The sequence below is a fragment of the Rhineura floridana genome, chromosome 9 (genome assembly GCF_030035675.1).
Source record: "Rhineura floridana isolate rRhiFlo1 chromosome 9, rRhiFlo1.hap2, whole genome shotgun sequence".
Classification (NCBI taxonomy): domain Eukaryota; kingdom Metazoa; phylum Chordata; class Lepidosauria; order Squamata; family Rhineuridae; genus Rhineura; species Rhineura floridana.
The window spans coordinates 104,999,590-105,018,330 of NC_084488.1; the positions used below are offsets into that span (position 1 = coordinate 104,999,590).

An 18,741-nucleotide genomic window follows, 5' to 3' on the forward strand; every position below is an offset into this window, starting at 1 on the left:
AGAAGTTAGGACCAAAGAATATAACCAAGGACACAGGAATACACCAGCACTCAGGAATGCTGTGTTGTTCCACTGAGGCTTAGCTGGGACAGGAAGTTCTCTTATACTTCTCCCTGTTCAGGAAGGTCCAGTGGGCAGCCTGGGTGGGCAGAGTCAGTGTAGGGCAGAAAGCTCTTCATTGGACACTGCTACTTGCAGTTCCATGGTTCACCACAAGGGGGTGTTGCACACAGATCCCACAGATCCTACCCAGTGACTTTAATGATGTTCATTGTTAGTCACTAAGCTTCATTTTTCTCCAAAATGTACAGCATCCAGACTCTCCTTACAATCATGGCCATTCCTGTTCTCCATTGTTTTTTTAAGAGCATTTTTTTTAAAAAAAAATTAAATGTCAACATCGATTAAATGGCCAGCACAACACCAAAGCTAAGAGCATACTAGAATGGATCTGGCAGCTTAACCTTGAATATTCTGCAAGGGAAACCATTTCAGTAGGTTTTCTTCACAAAATGGGATTAGATGAAATGTTCGAGTGGAAGAAAGGAGCGTTTAATAAGAGACGATCCATGGAAACATTGTCCAGCACAACTTCTGCAGAAGAGCTGAGCAATGTCTTCCTGTTGCTCAGAACAGCAAACAAGTCTGACATGGAAACCTTTAATAGGGGTCAGGGAGTATCACCTAGCCTGGTCTGGCCTATTGACACAAAAAGCGTCCCTGGGCTGTTGTAGATGGATACTGTTGTACTGGATGCTGTTTGTGGTTCACACCTGGGGAATTCACAGGGTTGATGCTAGACAAAGATTAAAATAGCCAAAGTTCTACGGATGTCAAGACAGTGATGGCAGTTGACAATGAATGAGAACTTGATACCAAAATTGGTCTGCAAGCATTTAGATATCCTCTTTCTATCATAAGATATGGCCCCATTTCTTTTTTTTTGGTGTGGTTTCCGGGTTTTCTCTACCACAGTTAAGAGATGAGTAATGAATTGAGAGTTGAGTAATGACTTCGAGGAGCTTGCTTATACTTGGTATTTTTGCAAGTGATCTTCACTTGGTTTGGCAATGGCCACTAGGTTTTATCCTTCTCATTGACATCTTGTCTCAGAAGCACCTAGTCTTGAAAGAAGAACTGGGAACAGCTCACATCCTTTGAGTATTGATTCCCTGATCATAGGATATGGCCCAACTGTCTGGCAAAAAACAAAATTATTATGCTGGGGTCTGTGGGTTATCATCATGCCCTTAACATGTGCTTGCCATGTGTTTGAAGAAAGCAGGTTCAAGATCAGTCTTGTACATTTTGTACAATGAAACCTTCTGAACTGAATGCCAGTATTCCTTCATCCCTTCCAAGGCTCAGCGGAGCCGTGACTGGTGCATGATTAGCCTCAGAATCTGTTATCAGTGCTACAGCCAAGGCCCAGAACCAAATCCTAGTGTGGTTTACACAATAAACCTTTGAAATAAAAACATGTTCACCCAACATACATAATTAAAACTCTGCTTCAGCCTTCCCCATGCTGACTGAGGCTGATGGGACTTGTAGTCCAAAACATCTGGAAGGTTGACAAAGGATGCTCTACAGCATATCCAATATTCCAAAGACAAACACAACACAGTTCAATCTAGCACCAGCCTCTCTAATAAAATGGGTTCACAAAGGTGTGTGCGCACTTCTGCTAATGCAGAAGGACTTTCTTTTTTCTCCCCGATGTGACCCCAAATATTTAGAGGGTGCATAGGGGGCTGCAGGGGAGGAAGTTCTGTTGTGCAGCAGAAGTCTGTTGCACAAGCGGAGCAGCAGTGCTGTACACAACCAAAACGGTTATATCCAACTAAGTTTTACTCAGAGGAGACTCACTGAAATTAATGGGCCTAAAATAGTTATCTTCATTAACTTCAACGGGTCTGTTCTGAATGAGTGTGATTAATGTTGGATACAATGACCCAGTTTTAATTCACCAAACCTTCCCCAAAGCCTCTGTGAAGAGAAGTGTCTTCAACTGACATCTAAACATTATTGGTTAGAGGGACAGTTTTATCTCCAGAGGGAGGGAGTCCCACAAACCGAGGGAAGGGGGCACCGGCACCATCACCATCACCACAATTGGACTCCAATTCCCATCAGCCTCACCCAGCATGGTCAAGAGTCAGAGATGATGGGACTTGTAATCCAACAGTGTCTGGAGAACCACAGATTCCCCGTTCCCGATTTAATTCATCTACCTAAGCAATACGTTCTGTGATCATCATCATAGAGAGTGAGCAAGGAACAGCAGACTGACTGATGCCATTGATAGCTGTAGACAGGAAGTAAACAATTACTCTGTGACTTTGTTCTTTTTGACCGTAAAAGTAACTGTAATGTTCTCTTGAGGATCTGAAATTGAGAAAAGTTTTATCTTTTTTTTTTAACATGAGTTCAAATCAGTGCCAGAGGCAGAGTTGTATTAACTGCTGGCTTCGCTTTTTTGTCCTAGTATGCCTCGTAACATCCTGTGATGTTTTTGCTCAATTTAACCCAATTCATCTTCAAAGAGCTTCCTGAATTACCAGTTTAAGGCCATAGCATTCGGCAGACCAGCCTTTCACTGTGTTCTCTATCAGGAACATTTTTCCTCCTGTCCTCCTGTTTTTGTTTAACATCAAGCCCAAAAAAGAGTTCCATGAAGTTTAAAGCTGACCTTGGAATACAGGAAGCCACCTTATATCGAGTCAGACCAATGGTCAATCTAGCTCAGGATTGTCTACACTGACTGCTGGTGGCTCTCCAAGGTTTCAGATGGGAATCTCTCTACCTAGAGATGCCGGGGATTGAATCTGAGACCTTCTACATGCAAAGCAGATGCTCTACCACTGAGCTACGTCCCTTCCCTCAAAACATGAGCTTGTTGCTTTGTGGTTTGTTTGTTTTTGTGGTCTCCGCACTGTGAAGTTTCAAATTGCCATCCTTTCTCACTTGGTTTTTAGTGAAAATTCAGACATCCTTGCCAACCAGCTGTATTTGTGCTTTCTGTGTTGTCCTGTCTTTTTCCCAGACCTAATTAATGGCAATCTTTTGAACATTTCACAGTTGCAAAATACTTTATATAGGCCTTTCAGGTCTACTGTCTGTTAAATTAGCAGCTTCCTCCTCGAGTTTCTTCCCCTTTAATTTCTTCCTGTTCAAAGTAGCAGCACCACAATAATCCCTTGATTACAACTTAGTTAATTAGTTCCTGCTCCTGTGGGACGGAGCTTTAATTCCTGCTTTCATTATTTTTTCTTTCATAGTGAAATAACACTATTCTGCAGTGTAAACAAAATAAATTAAAAATAAAAAGGAGCCAGTAATTAAAGCATACCCTCCCACCTCATACAACAGAAACTAAGAATTTAGGGTACAACCAAGCAACTAGTAATCAGTGATGCTGATGCCACACTGAACAGGAATCAATGAAAGGGGCAGCAGCTGCAAGGTATGGAAGATGCTAATAATTGTAAGGGATGTTTGCCAAACATGTCTGAGTCAACTTTACATAAAGATCTTGGCCTCAGGAGGGGGCACAGATGGATAATACAGAAGTATACCAAGTGCTACATCAAACAACCTTTTAAATTCCACTTTCAGTTTATTGAAGAAAAGCAGTGTCCTACTGTGGAAATGACCAAAGATAATGTCTCATTAGAGCGCTTCACACAACCCCTCTCACACACTGAAAGCACGGAAAAGGGTTATGGCAACTAGCCCTGCCTCCTTCCTCCCTCCCTCCCTCCCTCCCCCCCCCACACAAAGAGTGGCCATGTATTTGGTGGCTGTGTGAAGCAAGCCTACAAGCATATCTCATGCACATGGGGGTCCTCCATGTGAGAGGAAATCCTAGGCCAATCGGGATCCCACCCACCCATCCTGCATGGAGGAGCCCCCATCGGTGCACATCAGTGTCTGTGAAGGACTTCTCTTGGCATACATCAGAATGTGCATAGGGCTGCTTCAGATAGCCCAGCTGACTGAGGTGGCTCCTGCTTTGTTTGCCTTTCTGTGGGTCTTGAATCATGTGCCTGGGAGAGAAGATTCAGAGCCAAGTGGGGAGGCTTGAGGGGGGCCCAATTAGTGTAGTGATGGGTAGAGGGAGATATGGCGTTGTGAGGAGGACTTGCCAGGTAAGGGGAACGTGGCCCAGGCAGTTAATGGCTGTGCCTAGTTCCAGTCCTCCCCACACCCGCAGGTTTGTTGGTTGCCCTATCAGCCAGCTCTCAGGCCTCTGGATGCTGCTCCTAAACGCCAGATCGGTGCATAATAAGATCTCCCTCATTCACAATTTAATTGTGGATGAGGCAGCCGATCTGGCATGTATAACCAAGACCTGGGTGGGTGAGCAGGGAGGAGTCAGTCTCTCCCGGCTATGTCCACCAGGGTACCTGATCCAGTATCAGGGTAGACCTGAGGGTCGGGGAGGGGGGTTGCTGTGGTCTATAGGAGTTCCATCTCCCTCTGCAAGCACCCTGTCCATGTGACTACTGGTCTGGAGTGTCTGCACCTTATGTTGGGTCAATGGGACAGACTGGGGATTCTGCTGGTGTACCGCCCACCCCGCTGCCCAACACACTCCCTAGCTGAGCTGACAGAGGTGGTCTTGGGTGTACTGTCGAGATCCCCCAGACTGTTGGTTCTGGGGGATGTCAACATTCATGCCGAGGCTGCCTTATCCGGGGCGGCTCAGGATTTCATGGTTTCCATGACAACCATGGCACTGTCCCAATACGCCATTAGCCCAACACATGTAGCCTGGCATACTCTAGATCTGGTTTTTGCAACTGGACATGGAGATGGTGATCTGAATGTGGGGGGCTTTACATCAGTCCCTCTGTCATGGACAGATCACTGGTTGCTGAAGTTTAGACTTAAAGCGGCTTTTCCCCTCTGCAAGGGTGGGGGACCTATTAAGTTGGTCTGCCCCCAGAGACTAATGGATCCGGATGGTTTCCAAAGGGCTCTGGGGAGTTTTCCAGCTGATAGGGCTGGCGCTCCTGTCGAACCCCTAGTTGAACTGTGGAATACAGAAATGACCCGGGCGGTTGACATGATTGCTCCTGAGCGCCCCTCCTGTGTAGAGCTCATACGGCTCCATGGTATGCCCCAGAGCTGAGAGCGATGAAACAATATCGGAGACGGCTTGAGTGCAGATGGAGACGAACTCCTGGTGGATGCAATTACACACTGGTAAGTGCCTATGGTAAGCTGTATTTAAGGGCAGGGAGGTCAGCAAAAAAACAATATTTTGCTGCCACTATCGAATCATCACTCTGCTGCCCAGCAGAGCTCTTCAGAATTGTCCGGGGGCTATTACACTCTGGCCCCAGGGACAAGGTAGAACCATCTGAGGCCCGCTGTAATGAATTTGCTAGGCACTTCCAGGATAAAATCTTTAGCATCTGCCAGGACTTAGACTCCAGTGTTATAGCAAATGAATCAAGTGAGGTATCCAGAGCACAGCCTTGTCCCAATTTCTTGGATGAGTTTCAGTTGGTGCAGCTTGAGGACGTTGACAAGGTGCTTGGACAGGTTCGTGCAACCACTTCTGTGCTGGATCCTTGCCTTCTTGGCTAATAAAAGCTAGCAGGGATGGAACAGCCAGCTGGGCCAGGGAAGTGATTAATGCCTCTCTGTGAGAGGGGGTGGTCCCTGGCTGCCTGAAAGAGGCAGTAGTGAGACCACTCCTGAAGAGACCCTCCCTGGACCCAGAAAATCTTAATAACTATAGGCCGGTAACAAATATTCCATTCCTGGGCAAGGTCCTTGAATGAGTGGTTGCAGGCCAGTTCCAGATACTCTTGGATGAGACCGATTATCTGGATCCATTTCAGTCGGGTTTCAGTCCTGGTTTTGGCACAGAAACAGCCTTGGTCGCCCTGTAGGATGACCTTTGTCAGGAGAGAGACGGGGGAGTGTGACTCTGCTGATTCTCCTTGATCTCTCAGCGGCTTTTGATACCATCGACCATGGTATCCTTCTGGGGAGACTGGCTGAGTTGGGAGTGGGAGGTACTGCATTGCAGTGGTTCCGCTCCTACTTGGCAGGTCACCTCCAGAAGGTGGTGCTTGGGGAACATTGCTCGGCACCCTGGACTCTCCAGTATGGGGTTCCGCAAGGGTCAGTTCTGTCCCCCATGCTGTTCAACATCTACATGAATCCATTGGGTGCGGTCATCCGGAGCTTTGGAGTGCGTTGCCATCAGTATGCTGATGACACGCAGCTCTATTTCTCCTTTTCATCCTCTTCAAGTGAGGCTGTCAATGTGCTGAACCGGTGCCTGGCTGCGACAATGGACTGGATGAGGGCTAATAAACTGAGGCTCAATCCAGACAAGACTGAGATGCTGCTAGTGGGTGGTTCTTCTGACCAGATGGTGGATGTCCAACCTGTCCTGGATGGGGTTGCACTCCCCCTGAAAGAGCAGGTTGATAGCTTGGGGGTTCTCCTAGAACCATCTCTGTCACTTGAGGCTCAGGTAGCCTCGGTGGGACAGAGTGCCTTCTACCAACTTCGGTTGGTGGCCCAACTACATCCCTATCTGGACAGGGATAACCTGGCTTCAGTTGTCCATGCTCTGGTAACCTCCAAATTAGATTACTGCAATGCACTCTACGTGGGGCTGCCTTTGAAAACGGTTCGGAAACTGCAGATTGTGCAAAATGCAGCGGCCAGATTGGTACCAGGGACCAGACAGTCCGAACATATAAAACCGATTCTGGCCTGCTTGCACTGGCTGCCTGTATGTTTCCGAGCTCGATTCAAGGTGCTGGTTTTGACCTATAAAGCCTTACACGGACCACAATACGTGATGGAAAGCCTTGCCCGATACAAACCCACCTGTACACTACGTTCAAGATCAAAGGTCCTCCTCCAGGTGCCTACTCCGAGGGAAGCTCGGAGGATGGCAACAAAGGAGAGGGCCTTCTCAGTGGTAGCCACCAAATTATGGAATGATCTTCCTGACAAGGTGCGCCTGGTGCCAACACTGTTATCTTTTCGGCGCCAGGTCAAGACTTTCCTCTTCTCCCAGGCATTTTAGCATGTGTTCTATACTGTTTAAATTTTTTAATTGTGTTTTCAATTGTTTTTATAAGATCTGTTTTAAATTGTATTTGTTTTAATGTTTTTAGTTACTGTAAATCGCCGAGAGAGCTTCGCCTATGGGGCGCTATACAAGTATAATAAAATAAAATAAATAAATAAATAAATAAAGTGTGACACCCCCCTCACATGTGTGCCTATGACCTTGTGGCTCCCTCATGACTGCTTTCAATACATCGGGGGGTTAGTGTATGTCCCCTTCTATAGCTGAGATATGCAGTTTATCATATTTATCATGTCCAAGAATGGAAACGAATGGCAGGTTTTACAGGTTGCTGAAGCGCTTCTAAAACCTGTTTGACTTGATACAATAATGGCCAAAGTGGTAGTGGTGTGTGTGTGTGTGTGTGTGTGTACACATACACAATAATATATCACAACTCTACCGTACCATCTTCAACACTAAAGAAGAAGAAAAAACACTATCATGTCTCCAGGCAAAATTGGGAACAATATTTTCACAAAACCACTAAGTGGCACTGCATTCCAGTGTTGACCAAGCTGCAAATGCTGAAAGAATTCTCCAGAGTTTAGTCCCCATGAATTATAGCAGAAGAGAAGCAGCTCATCTGCTACTAACTATTATGAGAGCAGATCCTCCCCAGGTTCTCTTCAGGGCCCAAATGGGGCTTCCTCATTTTCCCAGTCCAGGAATGATCCTAAGGGATAGCAGGTGCTCTCTCAAAATATTTCCCATCACCCCCTTCCCTTTCCCGAGCTTTCCGTCACATTATTTTAAAGTCCTATATAGCATGGATTAAATGCTTTGCTCCCCCAAATTTAATTTTTTTAGTCGTTCTGTTCCAATTGCTTAATACTGTGCAGTGGGTGTATACAAACCAACCTATCAAGCAGAGGTGGACCTCTCCGTTCTGTATTTGAAAACAGACATTGCATACCAACTCGTTTTTAAGTATACCAGTACATTTTAAATCCCTCTGTTTTTTATTGAAAGTGCGGAAAGATAAAAGAAAAATGTTTTCCTTACCTTCAATTAAGATTGCACATGAAGTAAGATTAGAAAACCACTCCTGCAGGGGTGAAAAACCTGTGGTCCTCCATTCATTGTTGGAGTCCCAGCAGCCAGCATGACTAATCAGGATGAGGGAAGATGTAGAACAACAACATCTGGAGGGCCACACATCCTTCACCACTGATCTTGCAGGAGTATCATCTTCTTAAGACGTATCTATACTATAGACTTGAAGATGTTTATCAGCCATTTCCTCTTCCCAAAGAATCCTGGGAATGGTAGTATCTGTTAAGGGAGGCTAATAAAGAATTCTCATTGACATCACCAAATTCCCAGGATTCTTTGGGGAAATCCACGACAGTTTAAATGGTTACATTAAAGTTTGCAGAGTAGATAGGGGCTTTGATGGAGTTTTTATTTGATTTTATTTTATTGGTAAGTAACGTTGACATGTCATTTTGCTATGAGTTCTCTTCAGCCACCACAGGTAACAAGAACAAAAATTAGGTAAGAAGGAGCAGACAGGTAAAGGCCCTTTTATTGGTGAGAGGCAAGATATGGGGGAAAGGGTCATTGTGGGTGGGTGTGTATGAGGGAGAGAAAGAAAGAAGCTGTGAAATTAACTGTAGTCATGCATCTTTTGAAGTTTGGAAGGCATTTTTGTAATGGAGAGTTGGTAATCAATCTAGGCCCAAAAGTGCCTGAAATAGCACAGCTGTTTCCTATTACCAAGATATTTCGCTTACATCATACGTTGATTAGTCCTACTATCTCTTACAGTTTAAACAGGAGATCCTTTCAAGGCAGATGTGCCTTTCCCTGACTTTGAAATACCATCTCCATACTTTTTTATTACTCTAGTCCATTTCAAATGAAGTTGGCATACTCGTTGCAACACTTTTTGCAAAAGTGCTGTGCTCAGCCCCTTGGCAGCCTAATCAGCACTTTGCAACCCATGTCAGCCTCTTTGCAAGCTAGTTGACGGATGTTTTACAGTGCAAGTCACCTCCCTTCCCCAGCTATTTTTGCACTGAGGATGAGGAAATTCTTGCTCAGGGAAGATGCCCTGGCATTTTTTGTTAGTCTCTGACATTGCCTTCTTCATCTCTAAGACGCTGTCTAAAATGACTCTTGACTTAAATGATGACAGAAATGCCAGGTAGACTTTTGTTGCCTTTATTGTTTGCAGAACATGCATTTTACCTGACATTTCATCATGAGTTTGAGTAGTGCTCTAACAGGCTTAGGTGGTGCAGGAAGTGGGTGGGAGGAGGCAAGTCCAACAGTTCACCCCTCCATTGCACTGGCATTACTCGATCTCTGGGGTTACTTAAAGAAAAGGCATTCCTTCACATGCAAACTATAACTGAGCACCAAACTGCGTGTTACACTTACATTAAATACGCTGTTGGGTGTTTCATGTAATTATAAAGTATTGTCACCGAACGGGAAAGTACAATCGAGGTTAGGACCATAGTATGTAGGGAAGGGTTTAACTATTTCCTCCCCTGCCATGGGTCCAATACCCCCACCCTCTGCAATTTGCTTTGGAAGGGAAGCTTCTATTGGCACCAATGTTTAAATGTTGTAACACAGAGGTTCCCAAACTGTGGTCCACAGACCACTGGTGGTCCAGGAACTTCATTCAGGTGGTCCACAGCACACCTGCAAAAACACAATTAAAAGCTGCACATTATCTAGAACAGTGCAGTACAATTGCTGCAACAGGCAGAAAAATCATTAAATGGTCTTGTCAAAACCCTCAGGACTTTGCAAGTGGACCTTTGGGGAAAGGGTTGAGGAACTACTGCTGTAATCCATTTAATATATCATTAGGTTTAGGAATCTTTTCAATAAATAAATGGCAAGCTGAATGCTTGTTCAGTTCTTCCCTTAGGCTTTCTCAGTGCATTTTAAGAGGTGCATTTAGGCATTATATTGCCCTTCCATCTTATAAAAAAAAATTACAAGCACTTTCTAAAAAGTTGGAGGAGGAATTAATAATTGCATCGGAACTAAGTAATAAGCACCCTGCAAACCCACTCTCTCCCCTGCCCCCCAATTCAAACTGAATCATGTTGAAAAATGGCAGAACTATAGGTGGCATTCAATGCTAGTCCAAAACAGAGTAGACCTATAGACGTTAATAAGTATGACAAAGGCTGCAACCCAATAAGTTTCTACTTAGTAGTAAACTTCATTGGGTTCAATGGGACCTACCTCCAGGTAAGCATGTATTGCATTGAAGTCTAACTTAGGTTCATTAATTTCAGTGGGTCTGCTCTGAGTAGAATTTAACAGAATATAACCCTAAATAGCTTCTGAGATATTTCAGTGAAGAAAATAAGAATACTCTTGCATCCCTTATTTTTCCAGCAAGTTTCACCAGCTTGGTTTGCAAATCTATGCATGCTTCCACAAGGGTAATCCTTATAGAACACAGTGCAACTTATTTATTATTTATTTAAATTATTTATATGCCACCCATCACACAGGACACGGGGGGGTTGAAATAAAAACAAGTAGATAATACATTAAATTCATTAAAATAGCACCGTCTGTTATGGCATTAGTTTTGAGGGGGGTTGCAAGAACACCTGCCCTTGGCTGACTTTCTCTTCTCCTAAAGATACAGGATGAGTCTTAGGCCTTGAACCTGGCAACCCTAATATAGACAGAGGAGGGCTTCACAAAAAAATAAAAATAAAGGCACTCTTCTCCTCAAAAAATCAGGGAGAGTTGGAGCACATGCAGAACTGATTTTTCAGTTCTTAACCGTTGGGCAGAGGTGGATAACTTGTGGCCCTCTAGATGTTCCTGACCTACAACTTCTATCAGCCTGAGCCAGAATAAATCAGTGGTCAGGGCCAGGATGATGGGAGTTATAAGTTTTGCATTATTTGGACAACCCTATGGTAGCCATCCTTGGAATGGGATACAGTTGTACTGAATGAGCCAAGGATGCTTTCAGCCTGCCCTCGCTGCTTGTAAAATCATGACATTTTAAGGACGTTCAGCCAGAGTGAAGCAAGTTTAAACTCATAGATTTCAAGAAAGCTTAATTCTCCATTGGAATGTTGCCAGCTCTCCTGAAGAACTGACTGCTCCTGAACAAAATACAAAGGTAATTAACAGCTAGTCTTGGTGGAATGTTTATCATTAGATCAATAGCAGTCAATCCTGATTTGCCTTACTCTTTTTTATTGTGCACAAATTTAATTCTTAGGAAAATGTGTGTGGTTTTTGTTCAACCAAAAAGAGCTCTCTGGGGAAAAGAAGTCAGCTTAAGACCTCTGAAACATACCCTGGGGTCCCTCAGTCTTTCTCTCTCTCCTTAATTGGTGCCTTAAGGGGTCATGAGGTAAGCCAAAAAGATGTGGTGTCTTAAGTGCCTCAGCTTCACTACTGAGACTAAACCTGTCCAGCAACATCCCAACAAATTAGTTGTTGATGCTAGCGCAAAACCACCATGTGGTAAGAGTCTAAGGATGGGGAGAAATTCAATTCGGTTTGCAAACTTACATAATTTGCACTTTCCAAAACAATATGCAAACTTTCTCACAGCCATCATTCAAAATTCAGGCTTCTCCACATTTTGCAATGCAGTTCTCCAGCCAAGTAATGTGTACAAAAATGCATATATTGGGGTAAATGTGCATATACATGCATATATTACTGAAAAATAAGGTACAAAAATGATTTAGATTAGGGAAAATTGCTTGCAAAAATGTATATTTGTATTTAAATTTGTATATATACAAAAATGTATATATCAAAACTATACAAAAATATGTTTTTACAGGAAATCTATGCTAAAATGCTGTAGAATTTTCTCAAGGATTTTTTAAAAAACATCCACAAGTTGCTGCAGAAATGTGGAGAACTGAATTAAAGATTGGAAAAATTAGGAACTGAGACCCTGAAATTAACAGATTCACCCATCCCTAGTTGGCACTACCAATCAAATGAACTGTACTGAAGAATTCTCATTGTCAGGCCCAGGATGCGACTCAGGAACCAGACCAGAGGTTGTAGTTAATTCGTGTTTTATTAGAGTAATGTCCAACAAAGACTGCGCTTTCTCATGAAGCAATACAGGGATACAGGTCCTGCGACATTGGGAGAAAGTTGACAGAGCAAGGGGCTGCTTCCCGCCTGTTCTTTAAGAAGGGGCTAAACGGGCACGCAACCTTTCGCTCCTCCTTAACTCCCCCTCAGGTACTGCCCGCCTTCCCCCCCTTCTCTCCTGTCTTTTCAACCGTCTGCGTGTGCATGGTGAGGGGGGAGGCATCACCTCCTCCTCTTCTGAAGTGTCCGATTTCCCTATGGGTGATAAAGGAGAGGCTGAGGGTAAACCATCTCTCCGACTTTCTGCTGTGATCAGCCGTCCCTCTTGCTCTGAGCTGCGGAGAAGGGAAGGCCTGGGAATGTCTGGGGGGATTCTAAAACTTCAAGGCTCTCAGGCTCCCCGTTGCTAGGCGACCCTATCTCTGGCATGTCCTCTGTTTCGGCTTCGCTCCACAGAGGGTAAGTTCCTCCCTCCTCTCTCTGCCAGCCATTTGAATCCTCTTCTGACAACCCCCCAGGAGCCCAGCTCATCCTCCCGACACCATCCCCCTTCTCAAGCTGTGCCCCCCTCCCCCTGTCTGGCTTGGGGCGGTGAGGAAAACGTTGATGGAAAAGTTTTACTAACTCTGGAGCATGCACATCATCTGCATTTTCCCATGATCTGTCAGCCACTCCATAGCCCTTCCAGTGAATCAAATACTGCAGCTTGTGGCGTCTGATCCTGGAATCCAAGATTTCCTCAACTTCAAACTCAAGCTGCTCATTTATCAGGAGTGGGGACCCAGGAGGCTCCTCCGGCCGCAGCTCACTGGGAGGGTCAGCTTTCGTCAAGAGGGATCGATGAAACACAGGATGTATTTTAAACGTGTCAGGTAGCTTCAGCTGGTACGCCACGGGATTAATTTGAGTTTCTATTTCAAAAGGACCCACCCTTTTGTCTTGTAATTTTCTACATTTGCCCGGCATCTGGAGGAAACGGGTGGACAGCCATACCTGGTCTCCTGGTTGAAGGGGGGGCCCTCCTTCCTGTGCAGGTCAGCAACTCGCTTGTACTCTGTTTTGGCTTCGTTTAACTGCTGTTTCAGTGTTTGTTGCGCCGCTTGCAATTCTTTTAGGAAGTCCTCAGCTGCCGGTACCAGCATTCCTTCTGAGCTCCTTGGAAAGACTTTAGGATGGAATACATAATTCGCGAAGAATGGGGTTTGTTGAGTGCTGGAGTGTAGAGAATTGTTGTAGGCAAACTCTGCAAAATGCAAATATGATACCCAGTCAGTCTGTTGATAGGACACATAACTTCTTAAATATCTTTCCAAAACGGCGTTCAAGCGTTCCGTTTGCCCATCTGTCTGGGGGTGATGGGCGGAGGAGAGTTTTAATTCCGTCTGCAACTGTTTCCACATTGCTCTCCAAAATTTGGCTGTGAACTGAGTTCCTCGGTCTGAGACTACACTGTTTGGCAACCCATGCAGTCGGTAGACTTCTTTGATGAATAACTTGGCCGTTTCCTTAGCCTCTAAGGCCCCTGCACAAGGGAGGAAATGCGCCATTTTGGTGAGTAGATCTACCGCGACTAAAACGGCTGTCATTCCTTGGGATTTGGGTAGATCAGTTATAAAATCCATGGAGAGATCCTTCCAGGGTTCATGTGGGACAGGTAGCGGTTGTAACAGTCCTGCTGGTTTTCCTGTTTGTGTTTTTGTCCGCAGACAGACAGAACAGGACTTTACATAGCTTTCAATATCCCTACGCATTTTAGGCCACCAGAAGTCCTTGGCCACGTTCTGAATGGTCTTGTAAATCCCAAAGTGTCCCGCTGTGATGGAATCATGGCACTGGCGTAGGATTCTGAGCCTTAATTCTCCTTCTGGCACATATCTGGCTGTTTTGAACCATAATAGTCCATTCCTCCAGTGAAAGGTTACTTCTGAGTCTTGACTTTGTCCCGTCTCCTGCCCATATTTTAGTACGTCTGCATCTTCTTGTTGTGCTTTTTTGAGTTCCTCTTCCCACGAAGACTGGCATGATCCCAACATTAATTTCTCTGGCGGGATCACGTACTGAGGCTGTTCCTCGGATTCACTTTCTTTGTACTGTGGCTGTCTGGATAAGGCATCAGCTCTCTGGTTTTTGGCTTGGGTTTGGTAAGTGATCTTGAAGTTAAACCTGGTGAAGAACTGGGACCATCTTATTTGTCTCTGGTTCAGCTTTCTGGCAGTTTGGAGGCTTTCCAGGTTCTTGTGGTCGGAGTGCACTTCGATCTGATGAGGGGCCCCCTCTAGGTATTGTCTCCAGTTTTCAAAAGAGTCCTTGATGGCCAGCAGCTCCTTCTCCCAAACTGTGTAATTCTTCTCTGCAGGCTTTAACTTCCGAGAGAAGTACGCACAGGGGTGCAGCTCCTTTCCTTCTTGGTCTAATTGCAGAAGGACCCCCCCCCCGATAGCAAAATCTGAAGCATCTGCTTCCACGATGAAAGGGCGGGTCGGGTCAGCAAAGTGCAGAATGGGCTCGGAAGCGAACCTTCTCTTCAGCTCCTCAAAGGCCTGGGTGGCATTCTCTGTCCATTGAAACTTCTTTCCCCTTAAACAGTCAGTCAGAGGAGCTGTCAATTTGGAAAACCCTGGAATGAACTTTCTGTAATAATTGGCAAACCCCAAAAACCGTTGTACATCCTTTTTGGTGACAGGTTGGCCCCAGTCCAATATACAGCTTACTTTCCCTGGGTCCATCTCCACACCTTCCACTGAGATTCGATATCCAAGGAAGTCTAGAGACTTGAGGTCAAATCCACATTTCTCTAATTTAGCATACAGGTGATTTTCTCTCAGTCTCTGCAACACCGTCTTCACATGCTGGTCGTGGTCTTCCTGGTTCTTTGAGAACACCAGGATATCATCTAAGTAACAGATTACATATGTGTCCAACAAGTCTCTAAACACGTCGTTCATGAATTTTTGAAAAATTCCTGTACTTCCACAAAGCCCGAACGGCATGACCAGGTATTCATACTGTCCGTAAGCGGTCAAGAATCCTGTTTTCCATTCATCTCCCTCCTTCATTCTGATCAGATTGTACGCTCCTCTCAAATCCAACTTCGTGAAGATTTTTGCAGAGCGCAGTCGGTCCAGCAACTCTGAGATCAGGGGCAGCGGGTAGCTGTTGGGGATGGTGATCTGGTTCAATGCGCGATAGTCGTTACAGGGTCTGAGTTCCCCCCCTTCTTTTTCACAAACAATAGTGGCGCTCCAGCAGGGGATTGTGAGGGGCATATGAATCCTCGTCTCAGGTTTTTATCCAGGAATTCCTTCAGGGCCTCCCTCTCAATCTCTGTGAGAGAGTAGATTCTCCCTGATGGAATGCTGGCTCCTGGCACTAGATCAATCGCACAGTCGTAAGGGCGGTGGGGGGGTAAAGTCTCTGCCTCCTTTTCATCAAACACATCTTTGAATTCTTCATACTTTGGCGGCAGGGTCACTTGCTCGATCTCTTGCACTGCCCCCGCTAAGGTGTTCTTGATTCCTTCAGGTTGACAGTTCTCCTGGCAATACTGTGAGGTGAACCACACCACCGCCTCCTTCCAACTTATTGTGGGTTCATGCTTTGCTAGCCAGGGCATTCCCACAATCACCTCAAAGTTCGAGAGATCTGACACGTATAGCGAAATGAACTCTTCGTGCCCGGGGATTTGAAGTTTCACTTCCTCCGTGGCTTGTGTCACCCCTCCTGACTTCAGGGGTCTCCCATCGATAGTCTCCACAGCTAGGGGAGCGTCCAGTTTCCACCGGGAAATTCCATGACGCTCGACTAACTTTGCATCAATAAAATTTGTGGAGGCTCCACTGTCAATTAAGGCAGTGAAATTAAACACCACTCCTCTGGAAGTTGTAATCCGAATAGGCAAGACCAACACCCCCTTTGAGGGAGGTTGGATCGTTGGGGGGCCTTTATACAACGCTGCCCCCAGTCCACCGGCCTGCACGGGGACTGGGTGTTCTAGTTTCCCAACGGCTCAGCTTTCCCCCCTTTTAGTCCACAGTCTCTGGCCACGTGGCCCGGCTTTGAACAATAAAAGCATCAACGTTCTCGGCGGCGTCTTTCCTTTTCTTCTGCCGACAGTCTTGGCCTAGCCCCTCCCTGTCCCTCAGCTGCATTACCTGCCATTCCTGCAGAGGGAAGGGTCTTGCTGCGAGATGCCGAGGCTGAGTATCTCGGGGCCTCCTGCTTCCTTTCCAGGCGCCTTCCTTCCATCCGGTGATCTATCTGTAGGCATAGCCGGATGAGCCCTGGTAGGTCAGCGGGGGGGGGGGAGGTCCTGGCCAACTCATCCAGGATTTCAGCATTTAATCCACTCCAGTACATAAACATCAGGGCGGCGTCATTGTAACTAGTTTCCTGGGACAGAATTTTAAAAGCGTTAGTGTACTCGGAAACAGTCCCTTTAGCTTGCTTCAGAGCGCCTAGTTGCTGCGCTACTGTTTCAGCTCTTTGCGGGTCTTGGAACATCTCGGTCATCTCCTGTATAAATCCTCTGTACCTTCTTAAGACAGTATCTTTTCTCACGAGATACGGAGTCACCCATTTTGCAGCGTCTCCCTCCAGGAGGCTAATCACGAAGGCCACTTTAGCCCCATCGTCTGGAAACTCCATGTGCCTGACATCCAGATATAACTCACATTGAGCCACGAAAGTTGCCAACTGATCACTTTGTCCCGCGTATTTTGGGGGCAATCCAATGGGAACCTTTACTGCGGCAGCTGGAGGGGCTGTTTGCATCTGGTCTATTGTGGCCTTCAAGGTTTGATTATCCGTCTTCAGCGCCTTGACTGCTGCTAGCAGGGCTTGGACATCCATCTGCAATTCAGCTACCTTAGTCCTCAAGAGTTTCACTTCTTCCGTCTCAGAAGTGGGGTTCGTCCCCCCCGCTGCTGCCTTTGACATCTTGTCCCAGTCAAGTGAAGAGAGCGTTGAGGGTGATTTAGGTGGCTCTGTCAAGCTGTCAGGCCCAGGATGCGACTCAGGAACCAGACCAGAGGTTGTAGTTAATTCGTGTTTTATTAGAGTAATGTCCAACAAAGACTGCGCTTTCTCATGAAGCAATACAGGGATACAGGTCCTGCGACATTGGGAGAACGTTGACAGAGCAAGGGGCTGCTTCCCACCTGTTCTTTAAGAAGGGGCTAAACGGGCGTGCAACCTTTCACTCCTCCTTAACTCCCCCTCAGGTACTGCCCGCCTTCCCCCCCTTCTCTCCTGTCTTTTCAACCGTCTGCGTGTGCGTGGTGAGGGGGGAGGCATCACCTCCTCCTCTTCTGAAGTGTCCGATTTCCCTATGGGTGATAAAGGAGGAGCTGAGGGTAAACCATCTCTCCGCCTTTCTGCTGTGATCAGCCCTCCCTCTTGCTCTGAGCTGCGGAGAAGGGAGGGCCTGGGAATGTCTGGGGGGGATTCTAAAACTTCAAGGCTCTCAGGCTCCCCGTTGCTAGGCGACCCTATCTCTGGCATGTCCTCTGTTTCGGCTTCGCTCCACAGAGGGTAAGTTCCTCCCTCCTCCCTCTGCCAGCCATTTGAATCCTCTTCTGACAACCCCCCAGGAGCCCAGCTCATCCTCCCGACACTCATGCAGGGGTTTCCAAACTGTGGACTGCAGACCACTTGTGGCCCATGAGCTTCATTCAGGTGGTCTGTGAAAATACAGTTGAACATCAAACAGCATCTAACTCATTGCATTACAACTGCTACTATAGGCAGACAAATCATTAAGTGGTCCATGAAGACCCTCAGCAATATTCAAATGGTCTGTGAGGAAAAAAGTTTGGGAACACTGTTCTAACGTATTATAGGAGGGAGGATCACAATGGGATCACCATTTCCCAATCTCTGACCTTCCAACTCTTCTAGAGCAGGGATGGGGAAATCTGTGGCTCTTCGGATTATGTTTGATTCCAGCTCAGCATCACTGTCAGCCAGCATGGTCAATGGCCAAGGATGATGGAGTTGGAATCCAGCAATATGTGGAGGACCACAGTTTCCCCATCCCTACCTAAGATGGTCAACACACAAAACCAGAGCTTGGAAAAGTTACTTTTTTGAACTACAACTCCCATCAGCCCAATCCAGTGGCCATGCTGGCTGGGGCTGATGGGAGTTGTAGTTCAAAAAAGTAACTTTTCCAAGCTCTGCACAAAACACAACAGTCTCTTAGCTGAGAAGCCCAAGACAGTAATACAGGGTGTGTTATAATCTGGAACACAATAGATAATTCTAACCCCCCCAAAAGCATATTTGTTTCATCAGAACACAGAGAACGTAGTGATGAAATCAATTAAATAAACAAAGATGCTGTTTCTGATTCCTCAGACTTCTAAATTTGCCCTGACTAGCACAATAACCTATGGCCATACTACCCTGAATACACCCGATCTCGGAAGCTAAGCAGGGTCAGGCCTGGATAGTACTTGCATAGGAGACTGCTTGGGAATACCGGGTGCCGTAGACTTCGAGGAAGGCAATGGCAAACCACCTCCGAATACCTCTTACCATTAAAGCCCTATGAATATGTCCAAAAAAGATTCATAGGG

The 18,741-nt window shown here is 46.0% G+C and overlaps 1 pseudogene; it reads left to right on the forward strand.

Annotated features, from left to right (window-relative positions):
- The first annotated feature begins 18,550 nt into the window (after nucleotides 1-18,550).
- Nucleotides 18,551-18,659, forward strand: LOC133364625 (5S ribosomal RNA; annotated as a pseudogene).
- Nucleotides 18,660-18,741: the final 82 nt, after the last annotated feature.